Source organism: Lissotriton helveticus, chromosome 4_1, assembly GCF_964261635.1.
Source record: "Lissotriton helveticus chromosome 4_1, aLisHel1.1, whole genome shotgun sequence".
NCBI classification, from domain to species: domain Eukaryota; kingdom Metazoa; phylum Chordata; class Amphibia; order Caudata; family Salamandridae; genus Lissotriton; species Lissotriton helveticus.
In genome coordinates this window covers 1,467,197,073-1,467,214,035 of record NC_136063.1, presented here as the reverse complement: position 1 = coordinate 1,467,214,035, position 16,963 = coordinate 1,467,197,073, and positions in this window count along the sequence as shown.

The window sequence follows — 16,963 nt, the reverse complement described above, 5'->3', positions numbered from 1 at the left end:
TAGGGTGGCTGGGTGCCGTCAGGTGGTGCCAATGTTAGTAACTAGGTTTGCTGTTTAAAGCAGTTTTTTAAGACAGTGTCTTTCTGTTTTTTAGAGACTGTTGGTCCTGAAGAGAACCCCGCAATAGGGGGTTCGAAACGCGTCGACCTGGTTTGGTGCCTATTGTCTTTTCTCAATTGGAATACAATGGGAGTTTTGTGTTTTGAGAACTTGGTTCTGTTCCCAAAGGATTGCTCTGACTAAATATAAACTGTGAATCTAGAAATTTAAATACCATCTATATGGACAGATAATGGACTGTTGACAATAGGACCAAAAGTGTTTGTGTTTGTTTTGGTGTATGAGAGTAGGATGAATGTGTTGGCCAGAATGAAAGTTGGATGTTTTGGAAATTTGTAATTATATTGTATATTGAAGTTTTGCTGTGGAAAATTGTAATGTTTTATATGTATAGTTGTTTGTATATGCACACAAAAAATGTTGAATCATTGATGAATTAACAATGTTCCACTAGTGATGAAATGAAATATTAAACTAGTGACGGAAATTAAAAAATGGACCGGTATGTTTAATTTATAAAGGTTGATACAAATACAAATGAGTGACTTCCAGTACTGGAAGTTGTGTTGTTCTTTTGGTTACTTTGGGCTTAGCCTTACTGTGCGTCAGAGCCACGACCCTGTGTTGTTTTTTCACAATGTCCTCCTAAGCAGCCAACCAAAGTCTCGGCAAACCTGACTGAAGCGGATGAAGAAAGTGAAGAAGGGTCCTCAGTTTTTGCTGCCTCAGGGGAAACACTGCTCCCAGATCTGTCTGGAATAGAGTTCCTATGAACTGGAGGATCTATATTAGCTATAGGTGTTTTTTTTGCCTCTTCAGTTGAAACCATTGGTGCCCCAGGGTTCTGCATATCTTTCTGACTGCTTTTTTGCTCTTGAAAAAAAAAGAGGTGCAAATTAGCGAAATATCTGTGTAAGAGAAAAGCAAAATACTCACAGCATGTAAATTACCCACCACATTGCTAAGGTTTCGGAAATGAAGAAAGTCCAAAAGGAAAATTGCAGAAAATCTTAGAAACCTCTGGGCGGCTGAATGAATTGGGAAATGCAGCTATGTACCCTATAATTCCAGAGAAGCCAAGAACATACGTGGCTTGACAAGAGGACCCTGGTGGTCACCGGGAAAGATGTGTCGCGGTTTGACAAGAAAGCTGCACACGCTTTACTTTATGCGGACGACGCAGTGCTTCTGGACAGGATGGCAAATGGTCTCAAGAAGCTGATTTCTAACTTTGTGGCATTCATGAAAGGGCTCACTTTGGATACTAACTTTTCTAAAACTTTCATAATGATGTGTTGCTCGATAAACCCTGAAACCCTTACCCTACACATAGAGGGAAGAAAACTAGAGCGGGTGAGTTCCTTTCTGTACCTTGGGCTGGTATTTGATGGTGCTTGCTCCTGGTCCCCTTGTCTTAGGAATAGGTTAGTTTGTTTCCTGCGTGCAGTGTGACTTGCTTTTTCACTTGTTGCTTCTATATGGAAAAAACCTGTTGCATCCATCTTAGAAATTTACAAAAGAAAAGGTCTCCACACCGTCACTTATGTTATGGGGGTTAGGGGGTGCAGAGATGTAGGGGCCATCCAAGTGGAGTACAATATATTTTGTCAGCACCTGGTTCCTCTTTCAACTATGCATTTCTTTTCACATCTGGAACTAGGCTTAGACTATGTACAGGGCCTTGTAAATGTAGCCCCTTTGGTACTTTGGTACTCGATTTGGCTGAACAAGGAGGCCTAACTCAACCAGGCAATTATCCGAGATTGTCTTTCCTGCATTCTTGGGCAGAAAATCCCTTGGGTAAAATATATAAGCGAAACCACCATAGCCTTGGTATGTTCGTATCTATTTGACGAGCCAGAGACCATTACAAAAAAAGATAAAGACTGGATCAAGGACTGGTTTGTGAAGCTCAGACAGGCTACAAGAGAAGCCACAGAATTAATTAAGTCAGTTGTTAGAGAATATTGCTTGATTCAGATGACTGCTGGGGTTGGGGTTGCTCCCTATTTGATTTTTTTTTCAGAATGCATGGGAGCAAATGTTACTGACCCGGTTCAGATTAGGGTCTTTCGGATGGTTGTTATATTTTCCCCAAGGGCAATTTTCCACTGCGGATATATGTATTTGCCCTTGTGATAAGCAGTCTCCACAGATTCTTTTACATTTTGTGTTGTTCTGTAAATATTATCTCTCCTTTACCAAGAGTTACCTATTGCCCCTGCTATGGAGACATATGTGTACTAAGTGTAGAGTTGCTCTGGTTTTCCTGCAGCAGCTTGAAGATTATGGCACTTGTTACACAGTTGGCTGCTTTTTGAAAAGTATTTTAGATCTGAGGATATTCATGATATTTTAAAGAAGGTAGTAGTACATGTCTGTGTATTTTATATTCTAGTTTTACATGATCTGTCTTGCATTCATTTGCATATGTATTTTTATATATTTATTGGTGGAATTCTTTTTCATCAATTACATTTTAACTGAGGAAACGTTTTAACTTGTCTCAGGGAATACCGTGACACGTTTTAACTTTCAATAGTTATATTTTTCTTTGCTAAACCCATGGTTTATTCTACTGATTCTTAATATTGTGTCATATAAACGTGTATCTTTTGTGATCTACTATTGTATGACTAAATAAAGTTTATTGAATTGAATTGAATCGACAAGAGGAATGACGGGCTGAATGTCCCACAAAGTACACCATTTGAGATTGTCTATGAAGAGCCGGGCATGGGCTATGTGATTGATTTTATCCGACTCTGCCCCCTGTTGCTCTGGGTCTCTATTTGGTCAAATGAGGTGCTAGGCCTCAATAGATTAATCATGCTGTATGAACCTGGGCAACTCATCTTTGATTCCTTGGCTGATCTATGTCTCTTGCACTATGAAACGTTTAGGCAGACCTGAACTCTATTTCGATCCAAGTGGCATTGCCCAAACTGACAGAAAATGGGTCAAAGAAGCATTTGAAGATAAGATGGCAGCAGATCGAGAGTCAAGCTATCCAGGCTGATGACGGCTGATAGCCAGAAACCCGTCCTTGGATGCTTGATTCCGGTCCAGGAAAGACATGGCTTCGCAGTTCGGGCTGGACTGTTCCCATGAGGCACAGGGAAAAGGCTGATTTGCATATGGCCATGTCTGACCTGGGGTGGTGTGGATTGCAAAAAAACGATGGATTTAGGCCCAGATCTCTGTACTGGGGTGAATGTATGATATTGTTCTGCATTCTGTCCATCAATTGTTGTTTTTGCATTTGTCACCCCGAGTGGGATGGGTATGCTCAGACGTGAGTCCCATGCTCTCCACACCACTGGAGTCAAGCTATCCAGGCTGATGACGGCTGATAGCCAGAAACCAGTCCTTGAATGCTTGATTACGGTCCAGGAAAGACATGGCTTGGCAGTTCGGGCTGGATTGTTCCCATGAGGCACAGGGTCAAGGCTGATTTGCATATGGCCATGTCTGACCTGGGGTGGTGTGGAGTGCAAAAAAACGACGGATTTAGGCCCAGATCTCTGTACTGGGGTGAATGTATGACATTGTTCTGCATTCTGTCCATCAATTGTTGTTTTTGCATTTGTCACCCCGAGTGGGATGGGTATGCTCAGACGTGAGTCCCATGCTCTCCACACCACTGGAGTCAAGCTATCCAGGCTGATGACGGCTGATAGCCAGAAACCGGTCCTTGGATGCTTGATTCCGGTCCAGGAAAGACATGGCCTGGCAGTTCGGGCTGGACTGTTCCCATGAGGCACAGGGTCAAGGCTGATTTGCATATGGCCATGTCTGACCTGGGGTGGTGTGGAGTGCAAAAAAACGATTGATTTAGGCCCAGATCTCTGTACTGGGGTGAATGTATGACATTGTTCTGCATTCTGTCCATCAATTGTTGTTTTAGCAGATTGAGAGGCTTCAACACTGAAAAAACTTTTAGCACGTCATGCAATTTTTGTGAAAACTGTAAGTGGCTTGGAGCCATATCATACCTTGGACACGCCCGCGACAATTGCAGATATTTTTTAGGTTTAGTTTATTCCTGCTGCTATTGCCATCCAAACGTGGTTGCTTTAAGGACTCGAGGTTGCCCTTGTGTGATTGTGATAATGTTCCCATCAATGATAACCTGCACATAGACATGATCTCTCCGAAATATAATTATTTGCATTCTAAATCATGCATCCACTCTTGTGGCCCATGAATTTTAACCAAGTGAGACCTTCACTTTTGTACTTCCAGTTTCTATACCCCCCCCTCCCAGTGTGTGCTACTTGTTTTCTTGTTACCGTTCTGGTGTTTTAAAGCCAATTAAATTGTAATTTATCCAATGTTTATATTTATGAAATGTATCACACTGTGCTTGACTTTTATGATTATTACATTTAAATCGAATAAAGAATATATTGATTGATTGATAGACTGAATGGTCATCGTTTTGATCTTCTGATAAGGGAAGAACACATTCACTTTTTTGAGATCCAGTCCTGCACAAAAGTCCCCCGATGTCTTTTGGACCAAACTCATGAGTGAGTATTATCCCTTTCCCCTCTACTCCACTGGGAAAGGCCTGATTGTTCCCTTCACAAGGCGAGCCAGCTCTTCCTGGGACAAAGCCTGATGATGACGGGAACAACAAGGGACAGCAGTTGGGGAGAAACATTTTCTGGGGTCGAAAAGAAGACTATGTTGTATCTTGAAGCACCAGCGAGTCCGTTACCACCAACTTCCAGACCTCTGCAAATTGTGAAATACTTCCTCCATCCTCTTTCCCATTATAGTCTGTGAGGAAGGGGTGGAGGGGTGACCGCAGGCTGGAGCTGCAATCTGTCAGAAGAGGGACCACCCCGGCCACAACCCCTACCTCAAAATGGCTGACTGGAACCTCTTGAGTTGCCACCAAACACTTGCCAGAAGCCAAATCACTCCTTTTGGAAGCTGGTAGGATGGGAGCTAGAAAGTTCCTATCCTCCACTGATTTTCTGGCTAACTATTCCAGCTGAGGACCAAAGAGCTTGCTGCCATTGAAGGGAAGATGGGTCAGCAAGGACTTCTAAGATTTCTTCTAGTGGAAATTGCAGACCCAGAGGTGTTGCAGCTGCACACAGACAGTCAAAGGATACATCGAGAGGAACCTCACCTCCTGGTCCATCAAGGAAAGTATAGAGATACAATCTTCCCCTTGCTGAAGCTCTCCCACTAGTGCCTGAAGGTCATGGAGCAGGGACTCATCTTGCAGAGAGCTTCTTCGTTAGAACTGCTCAGTTCGCCCGTGGCGTGCCTTTATTTTCGACTAACATATTTCATCATTTTTTAATAGATTTTCTACATTTTCTGACTATATTAGTTTGTACATCGACTACTCCCACTCCTTGTGGATAAAGTCATTACGGCAGTTTACGGAGTTACAGTTCCGGCTGGGACACCCGTGTAAGTTTCTGCCTACTTTGTAATATAATCCCACTATCTATAGGCTCGTGCAGGGTCTAATCCTTCCACCTTAATATTCCTAGATTTGTGTGGGAGAATGACAGAGAGGTATGGACATGTATATGGCGGCAGAGAGAGTGACATATAAAGCTAGGGGCTGCCCCCGTAAGTTTCACAGGGTATGGGGGAAGTGGAAAAAATACCATGGGTTTGACGCAGGGTTGGGGAATGACTGAGAGGCCGCCGAGTACACCGGCCAGGATGTTGCCCTGGGCCCACGGCCTATGGCCCAAGACGTTAGATATACAGTTACCCCCTTCGGCAGTGGGCACAGTTGGAATCATGGTGCCCGGTGGGCTGGGAAAGGATTATACTAAACTAATGCATGTAATTTAACGCAGTGGGTGGGGGTGGGGGGAAGTGCTGGGTGAGCTGGAAAATTAATTGTGCTATGTCAATAATTTGTGCTTTGATTCCAAATGCCAATAAAAACAGTTAAAAAATATATATATATATATTCCTAGATGTGTTAGTCTAAGCCCTTTTTGAAGTACCTACGGACTTTGGGGACCAACTCTATGTCACCGTATTCTGTCCAGATTTACCCTTGAGTAAAGCATATCTGCTACAACTATATTGTTGTCTTAGACTTATTTGGGCAATAGATCTTTATCCTCATTTGCAGTTCCCTCTCATGGCTGTTCAGGCAAGGTTTAGCCACTTCGGATGTATATCCGGTATCTAACCTTTCTAAATAACCCTTACCTGGCACAGGAGCATATCCGAGGATTATCCATTACATCCCACTTCTTGAGGTCTGTTTAACATCCCCGATATATGCCCCCAATACTATTGTCGCTGTTAGTTTAGTTCCGTTTTTTACTAGTTTTGCAGTATTCATTCCAGTAATTATGATGTTACTGACCTATATTTGATAGGTCGCTCTCACCCGCATTGGATGGATACCAAATGGGTCACTATCCTGAAAGGTCCATGCTTTGCGCACTTAGGGGCCGATTAGGATGGCGGACGGACCTGCGTCCGTCCGGCCACCCCAGAGTAGGAGGGACCGTCCGCAGGGGCAGCGGTGGTCCCTCCGTGCAAATTAGGATGCGACCGCCACCCTGGCGGTCACATCCTGTATTTTTAACATTGCGGCGGGTGCTGCTTGAAGCAGCACCCGACGCAATGTTAAAAATGAAAGCAGTGCATTTGCATGCACAAAGCGGCAGGCACCGCGTGGTGCCTGCCGCTTCATGCACGCAAAGGCAGGGGTGTACCATAGGTACCCTCCATGTGCACCCCCCACCACCCCCCCCTTCACCCCTGGGGGCCCGCAACGGGCCCCCAAAGAAAAGACCGTATGCCTTTCCACGGTGGAAATGCCGCCGTGGAAAGGCATTGGACCACCAACATCCTAATATGCCTGGCGGTGTCTGATAGACACCGCCAGCCATGTTAGAGCTTTTCTGCCGCGGTCGGAAGGCGACCGCGGCGGAAAAGCTGCAGACGGTCTTCCTGACCCCCCAGCCATCCTAATCTGGCGGGGGGTCTTTGAAGGCTCCGCAGCAGTTTTTCCGCATCCTCCGGGCCGGCGGACACTTCCGCCGGCCCGGAGGATGCGGAAAAACCGTAATCCTAATCGGCCCCATAGACCATAAGGCACCATTTATTGCACCACATTTTGCTGTTTTTAGTTACATTTCTGCTTTTCCCAGTTTTAGAACTACACACGTCATTAGGGACTGCTCCATAGACATACATAGGTCATAAGAAGGAGTGCCCATTTGAAGATCCCTTCGGCAGAGCCCATTCAAACTCATACCCAGAAAGTATGTGTATTTATTTATCTTTAGGTGTTACTTCTCTTTTATTTCTCTTTATTTTTTCTTTACTTTTCTTTACTCTTTCGAATTTTTCTTTTTGTCTTCACATTTTCTGTGGCGCTAGTATACTGTTGTCACACTGGGCTTTCATTTTCTATGATCCCACACATATTGGATCGTTCTTCACTTTCAAACACTCTATTGGTGATAAGTCTCAGAGTTCTATCTTGGGGTGCTTAAACTCTGGAGTGTTTTTACAAGTTCAATTATTTTTACTGTTATACAATGTTTTATTATTCCTACAGACCGTTTGGCGACATGTGTTGATACAGAGCCCCCTGCACTACATATTCAGCAGCAATGCATGTTCAACAGATGGCTTTAAGCCACTGATTTAGTCGCATTCCCAGCGCCCTGATGAAGGAATTCTCTATTTATGTGCAATTTCCAAAACACGCGTCAGCGCTTTTCTTTGTGAAACATGTATGAGCAATGATTTGAGTAACTGGATAATATATAGAATTCTGTTCTAGTGTGTTTGTGTATTCTCTTTGTGTCAATATTGTTTGTTGTCTATTGTTCATTTGTCTTGGCAATGTGTTATGTTTTTTGTCATGTTTTATTAACTAACCTACGGTACGCACAATATGTTAATTGTTCATTATAATGTTGGTGGGGCTTCTCAACATTTGATATGTTAAGTATTTATTCTTCAGAGTTTGTTGGTGTATGTTTTATAATGAACTGTATATGTATTATATAAAAGAAAAACATGATTTAATAAATATGGTATATTTTTTAATAAAAAAAATTGAAAACCATTGGTCTGTTGGAAAATTGTAATTCTACCTTGGACATAATGCCTTATATTAAATAATTGGTTTTGGAGAAGTGTTCTTTGTTATATATGTCAAGCAGCAGGAACTGACCTGTATAAGTGGTGTATCTTCCAGTTCTCTGACCAAAATTGGAAGCAGAGTAGCACTTCTTAATCACTGAATCCACCTTCTTATCTGTCTCTGGATATCACCAAGTAGTCAAACTTGCCCAAAGATGGGAATTGTTACGGAAAGCCCACCAAGGATGAATTTTCTTGACCAAGATATCGGGACTTATTTATTTTCCAAATCCTACCACTCCATAGATAATAGGTTCTAAAACCTTTGTGCATAGGCAGAGAATGCGGATCTTTACGTCTGTATTGTGCAAAAAAGTCTACACCATTGGCCTTGGCTGCAGATTCAGTCAAAGACAGATTGGACCAAATATGCTTGCTCACCTCTGTGAGGTCCATGCCGTGCACATATCTGACCTTTTGGTCTATCTACTCTTCAGATATATCAGGGTTAGAAGTCTGAAGTGATGGCTTCCTTTTCAGTGAAGGGGAACCTTCTCTTGCATTGAGAGCTGCCTCCACAGCCTCAATAATGACCTCCTGCAATATTCCTTTCTCATGCAGATCAGTAGTTACATTCGCAGTGGCAGCTTCATGAGCAGAATCAATCCTAGCGATGTCCTCCTCAGCATGTTTCCTCTTTGGCCTTCGTTTTCCTGCATGGCCACACAGGAGAGAGTGGGAGAAGCTGATACAGTATTGCCAGGGAGCGTTACATAGGACACCAAATCTCTGCGTTCTAAGGGCATGTATGTGCTTCACATTGCACTTTGAAAAATGCTAAAAAGTGCATTTTTCAAGGAATTCGCAAATTACCACCAACTTGAAGTTGGTGGTAATTTGCGATTCCTTAAGGCCAATTTGCATTTTTTTTATGCTTCTTACATTGCATTTAAGGAATCGCAAAATGTACGATTCCTTAAATGCATTTGCAAAATAAGGAATCGCAAATTTTGTGATTCCTTATTTTGCATGCAGATTTCTTTGATACATACCATTTAGCACTAATGCGTTAGCAAATGCTGAAATTCTGCGAATTTTGGCGTTTGCGAACGCATTAGTGCTTGATACATATGGCCCTAAGTCAGGTGCTCCCATTGAGGCATCAGGACACACACATGTTTGTTGAACATTAAAGATCTTTGTAATTGAACAGAAGTTAGATGCCACACAAAACAACAACAATGCTTTATTCAAAGCCATTAATGTACGCATTCCCCCAGTTGCCCAGCGGAAGGGAGGCATGACAGAAGACCGATCTGCAAGTGCAACAAAATTCTGATGAGAGGCAGAGGAAAGCCATTATAGCAGCCCTGTCTGAATTACCCTGCAAAGAGAAAGCAAGATATTCATTTTCACTTAAAAATAAACAGAAATAATGAAAAACAGTACTTATCATGGGAATACGACTTATACAAAAAAACAAAAACAGAAAGCACAATGGTTAAGTCTTCCTTTATGTGCCTGACACAGGAAGTGCTTGTGGGGATGGCTATTGCTCATTGCATGAAGACTGGGACAGGGCATACTGATGAGGAGGTAATGGAAATTTGATGTAGCATTTCCTGGTTCTAATGTGGCATTCTAACTCTCCAGCCTTGATGAAGCAGCGCACAATTTTCTTATAGGTACACAGGAAGAATTAGGTTACCAAGGGTTTTGCGGGTGCTCAGTTGGCATTGAACAATTATGCTCCGCGCCAATAGACTTTTTAAAGTGGTAAGTTGACACAATGCTTTGTGTGACTTGCCACCATAAACGTACCCTTGTAAATCCTGAGGGGCATATTCATCATTATATCACACAGAGCAGCAAGCCACCCTGCTGCACTGCGTGACAGGGAAAGGGCACGAATGCACTGTAATTGACATAATACAGTGAATTTCTATCTTTTCCCTTCGCTGGCGCACAATGTGCTGTCTAGCGTCAACGCCGGCCCCATTGCACCATGCTGCAAGGGTGCCTGTGTTGTAGGCAGGACTTTTTTTATTCAGGAAGGAACCCCTTCCAACACAAAAACAATACCCAAATGCAATTTCCTCTTTCTATATGTGCCGGGCCGGACTGGCCGTAGCGGGCACCGGGCAATCCCCCGGTGCGCTGCACGGGTGGTGGCCGGTTTGGGGCCCCTGGGGGCCGTTTTGTGTTACAGGGCCTGTTTTGCTGGATAGCTGCAAAATCGACCCTGTAACAAAATCGGCCGAAAACCGGCCCAGGCAAAGAGCTCGGTGGCACCCACAACCCCCTCCCACCCCCCCGGAGGGGGTGGGGGGGATTGGGGGCCGGCCGAGCACTTTGCCAGGGCCGGTTTTGGTTACCAGTCCGGCCCTGTATACGTGCTGCAGAAAGCAGCACATTTAGAAAGAGTAAAACACGAGGAGAAATAAACATATTTCTCCTCGTTACGCCTCCCCTAGGGTGTTTATCAGTTTTGACCCATTCCCAGGTCTACCACATATGTTAAATCTGGGAATGCGCCAAAATCCAAGGGTGTTGTGTGGGAACACCCACACGCAGAGTAATGCAAGGCAGCGATTAGTGCTGCCAGGCGTTACTCCGGATTTATCAAGCTCTCAAGGTCGCGCAAGGTGGTCTTGCGTGGCTTTATAAATCGCAGTTAAGGGTTATGTCGCTTTTGCATCCCGATGCGAAGTAAAATGCGACGCAACCCTAAGATAAATATACCCTTTAGTAAATAACTGCCAGGCCTTGCTGCTCTGCAAACCTGACCCTAAAGTATTGGAACGGCGTACGCGTTTTTCTTAGGAACGTGCTGTAAATCATCTGGATTTTTAGCCAATATATTTAGAAAAAGTTGCTATGGGAATAAAATTCAGTCTTTTTTTTTTTTAATTAAGCGAAATCCTCCTTCGTCCACACATTCTACTGGAGGGTCAGACTTGCTCGCTTAGTACAACGTGTCTGGAATTAAACATTTTCCAGGGTTGCTTGTGGCTTCCATCCCTGAATTTTGAAAGCAGACCGGTCTTTGTTCTTGCAGCAGTGGTTGGGTGTGTGCTGAGCCGTTGAAGCAGCCGGCAGCACACACCCTTCCTCAGCACCCCTCCCGCCCCCCATCAGTGCACGCCACCTTTAAATCCCTGTTACCCTTCGGTTCATTCTTTTTCATGCTCTCTTGACCGAGGATCGTGTTATCTTCACATTGTCTACCACAGAACGTAATGTCACTGAACAAACTGTTTTCCAAAGTCTCCAAACACGGAAGGCAAACAGACACTGCGATAAGGCTGCTCCCAATCGACTGATGGGGGGGAGGGTGCCCCAGAATGGACTTTGTGTATGGCAACAGCTCTTTTTCCCATGTGAGGCAGGGTTTATGTTGGTTTTGTTACAGCACCATTGATTGACCAATAACATGTTAAAAGATGTGACAGGCTGATTGGAGCACATTTACAGTATTTGGCTGAGTCACGTAATACAATATTATTGGTTTTGTAATATGCAGTTAAGGCCCTACAGTTTTCCACCAGCGCACATATCATAACCACACAAATGCTGAACAAAAGTTGTGAAAACTGTGCTTCCTCAACTTATTTCATAGCTATGACCTTTATTACATCCAGATCCCTATTGTAATCTTGGGATTTACACGAATGGGAATTATAGGTTTTGAAGTCATTACCATACCTTTGAGTTTTCCCTCTGCACAATTTTCACCTGGTAGAACCCAGCAGAATGTGTGCGAGGAAAACTGCACCACTGAGACTCCCTGGGGCAGATTTACAAGCCCCTAGCATCATTTTTGTGCCGCCGTAGCATCACTTTTTGTGACGCAGCGGCAGTTTAAAAATATGGCTCATTTACAACGTGACGCATCTAGGGAGATGTGTCACGTTGTAAAGCCCTGCGTCACATTATACCTGCGTCAGGTATAATCTATGCAGGGTGGGCGTTCACACGCAAAAAAGCCTCGTAGAAGTGAAGCACTGAAATCTACAAGATTTCACTGCGCCGCTTCTAGGACGCCACTGCGCAAAACCTTACGCCTGTGCAGCACAATGAGCAGCATTGCTGGAGTTGTATCATACTTGCAACACGACTCCAGCAATGCGTGACTTTTGCACCAACAGATGTGTCAGAATTTCTTACGCATCTGTCAATCTTTGCGCCATGGTGTGCCGTATTGTAAATACAGCGCATCCATGGTGGCGCAAAGGTTTCTCAGGGTGGCGCAGGGAAAGTGACGCATCTCTACCGATGCGTCACTGTCTTGTAAATCTGCACCCCTCCTGGACTTTGGAATGGGAACAACATGCAGAATTACCACATTATCTAGGATTCTGAGGTGCAAACCTGGTGTAGTATTACCGCACCTAATAAATATCACACCAAGCAGTATCAGAATTCATTGTGTGCGGTATTACCTCCCGGTATTATGCGGGATGTGTAATAACGAGTCCCAAAGTGTGGAAACATGAAATTTGAGGTGATCCCACACATCTTGAGTGTATTTATGTGAAACTGCATATTGAGCATAATTGCTAATAAACCAGAGTTTAAGTATTTTGTGGTGTCCATGGTAAGGTTTTAATATCATTTAAATGTAAACATTGTGTGCTTAATTTAAGACTATAGCTATTTTATATTTTTTTCCAATGGATTTATGATTTTTTTAAAGGGCATTCGAAACAAACAGCAATTGCCTCTTACCGTGAAAGACCTGCCTTGTTTATGATTACTGCTGGAGTAGAGTTAGGGTCGTCTGTTAATTTATCAAGCAAAGTTAACACCTGTTTAATTTGCATAGAAATACAATTTCAGGCCATTTATAGTAGCTTAAATGAGATTGCAGCATGTTTAGGATGTAATCTGTTTACATAAGAACCAGAGTTGATCGTTCATTTTGTCGTTTTGTCTTTCCAAAACTGCTGTCAGGATCTGAATCACTGAGAGAGAGAGATCATTTACCTATTTTTTCACAGTTGGAGAATAGGCATGGCTATATCTCTGATTTTTTTTTTGTTCAAATTTGTTTATTGTTTTTTTCCATTCATTCATCACGACAGTGAAATCCAGTACATTGAAATAGTATGTTGATAAACATGCAGCAGGCAATTTAAGTACACGTATCTATCAGCTTACAGTTCGTTGTATAACGATGTCGTGTCTATTCAGTCCATATCTATGTAGATGCTGTTGCCTTGGCTATATCTCTGATGTAAATACATATTTAACTATGGGAATATTCACACGTAGACAACCGTACAGTTGCAGTACTTTATGAATGATAAAAAGGGCTCCTGGGGGAAGGGTTATAAATGCATACAGCCTCTAAGCACCTCACTTAAATTGAAGACCACCTGTGCATTTAGAAAAACCAGTATAATGAGTTCCTATATTTTTAAATATTTGATTTAAAACCTAGTAATCTAAGGAAGCGTGTCTATGCTGTTGCGACACAGGTTTCAACATACGTGTGGCTCAGGAGAAGGCCTGGTAGTTCCCCACCCTGGGATTACCATAAATGGAGATAACTGATAACTATGGGAGTGGGGAAAATGTGACCCAAGGACAAGTTGGACCCTGACGGTCCCCTTACAGAACAAGAATTACCAGTAATCCTGAGATTGACTACCCCGATAATCCCTTCTTTTGTCCTGAAGTTTCAGCCAGAAATGTGGGATATTGAAAGCAAACAGATCCCCAGTGTTCCTGCATATCTCATAATTCTTATAGGGCTGGTAGCTGCTGCTTCTAGCCCCATCGGAATTAAGAGGACAATCTAAATAAAGGCCTTGGAACAGTGGTTCCTAACCTGTGGTCTGTAGACCCCTGCTGATCCAGAAGCCTTCTCAGGTGGTCCGAGACTGCTAAGAAAATTAAGTAATAGCAGCACATTAATAAATATAATATAAATAAAGTAGCAAAATGTACCATTTTAAAAATCAAAACGTTCTATAAATGTGAATGAATCTACAATTCAAAGCTAAAAATTAAGTTAGTATCCTCGGATTGATTTGTGGTAGCAGTGCAAATGCATCCAATAGAAATAGTTTGAGTGGCCTGAATTGAATTTAGAAAAGCTCCAATCTTCCCATTAACCTCTTCCCTGCGGCAGGAATTCCCCCGCGGTGCTAAAGAATTTGACACATGCGCGTTTAGGACGGCCCCCGGCCGTCCTTCGCACACGCCCATCATGACGTCAGACGGCCGGGGGCCGTCCGACGCATGGAAGAGGTTAAAATTAAAATGTTGATATTTTTATATTTGTTTGTAAAGAAGATAAAGTATTGCATCATTTGTGTAATTGTTTGCTTGTTTCTGTACTTTTAGTGTATTGTTTTGTGGTTCGAAACATAGAAAATGCTAAGTCAGGTCTCCACCTTCTAATAATGACTCAGTGGGGGTCCTGCATTACAGTAATGATCAAGACTAAGTAGGCGTACACAAAAGTCAAAAGGTTAAGGAACGCTGCCTTAGAATGTACACATGTGCAAATTGTTTGAGTGATGGGGCATATTATGCACCCTTACTTGATGCAGTGCAATTTTGCACAATTATTTGCACTACTCAAGCAGTGTAATAATACCATTTGCAAAAGCTGATCAGAAGTATAGCACTTTTGTTCTGGTTGGTCAATGCAGACGTAGGTGCAACACTGATGAACAACTGCGTTAAATGGAGGCAAAAAAGCTTCAGTAGAAAGGGAAATTATCAAAATGCCTGGTGCAAAGATTAAATGTTAACCCTTAACGACTTGTACATTGTATGTGTTTGGAGATCTTCAGAGTAGAGTAGCTATCTCTGAGAAACAAAAAGACATTTGCACCATGATAAATCACCAATTTAGAGGTATAAATGCTTCAACACATATTTCACGTTCATGATGTGGCAATCAGAATTCATTACTGTGTTGCAAAATATATTTAAATGTAAAAAGATTACTATTGAGTGAATATTGTCAAACGGTAAGGGACAGCCCTACAGGGAAAATTAAAGCTCAAAAAAACAAAGCTTTTGCTTCTTGGCTACTACCTCAACAAGAGAGGTTGGGGAAATTAAAGTATTGTACATAAGAGAACTATTCTCAACGTGCTGTATAGATATGGAATGAATCTGTGCTATATAGCTAAAGTAAATCATGATGTGTAATAGCAAATTATCACTTAACTGAGGATCCTTAACAGAATGAATGGACCATGGCTACCAAAGGGCTAGACAGGGGTAGTAGCTGCTTCCTTTTATGAAACCTAACATACGACCATAGGGGAGAAACCAGGATTCATGATTGTTGGAAATTGCCATTTCTGTAGGGTCATTCCCTTTTTTTTCTTCCTACAACCCTTTGTGCTGAATTTGTTTTTGTTGACTTTAGGACTCTGAGTACTTTATCACTGCTAACCAGCGCTGAAGTGATTGTGCTCTCTCCTCTAAGCAGGGTAATATTGGCTCAAACCCACTTGACAGATTTACTTTGCTTATAAGTCTCTAGAAAAGTGCGCTACATGTGCCCAGGCCCTGTAAATTAAAATGCTACTTGTGGACCCGCAGCACTGATTGTATAATCCACCTAAGTAGCTCTTTAAACATCGGTCAGGTCTGTCATTGCAGAGCCTGTATGTTCAGTTTTAAACTGCCATTTTGAACTGGCAACATATACCTTTTCAAAAAAGCTAGCTCATCGGGGTGTACTAGACATAGCACGCACAGCTACATGCCCTAGGGCTTCATAGTGAACATAATAAACCAACATGTACCATGTAGCAAAGTGATGCGAGACGATGGATAGTGAAACAATGATACAATTATACAAAATGATTTAATCAATTGCTTATAGGCTTGTCAACAGTGATTAAATAATTTTGTATAATAGCTTTTTTGAATTTGTTCCACAAAATTAGGCAGGGCTCTTTTCAGCACTGCACACTGTTTGTTTTGATTGTTGAAATATTCAAAATAATCTTGTTAAATGTGTAATCTGTGTGCACTTCAACCGATGTTTCAAAATAAAGATTTTGCTAGGCGCACACCTTACTTTTGAATACATATAAGTCACCCCTAGGGTAGGCTCTGGACAGCCCAGAGGGCAGGGTGCAATGTATGTAAAAACATGACTTGTTCTTTAAGTGTTACATGCCCTGCAACTGAAAAACTCTTAGACTCGTTTTTCACTACTGTAAGGTCTATAACTCCCATAGGATAACATTGGGATTATTTTATACATTTTATTGGTATTTCTAGTTGGAAATATATCACTGGCTCAAGTTTGTTGTCTCTGGAATTCTAATTTAAAATCCTAATTAATGGTCAGGTTGGATTTCAAATTACCATTCTGAAAATGCCACTTTTAGGAAGTTGACATTTTCTTGCCTTAGCCATTTGGTTTTGCTGTGAGGGGTAAAGTCCAGGCCTCCTTTTATTGCTATTATCTAATAGTACTGTCTTAACATGTGGTGGGCCAAACCCCTAATCCCACATAAAACAACCCTGAAATAGTGATTTCAAGTAGACAGTATTCAGCAAAATATGAGGATATGGTAATTCTTGTTAAGTAGATTCTTCAATCTATCTAGTTAATGATAAAGAGATTTATGCAATAAGTTTGGAGTAGAACAATTTTGCACATACACTAGGCAACACGTTTTGCCCCCTAGTTGGCGCACAGGCTTGGGGCTTTGTCAAGGCGGATAGGTAAAGGACGCTATTAATCTGGTTGTATTTGTTCAATGGATGGTCTCTGCAGTCGGAAAAAGCATCAGCATATATATCGGTCCTGTTCTGTACAGTT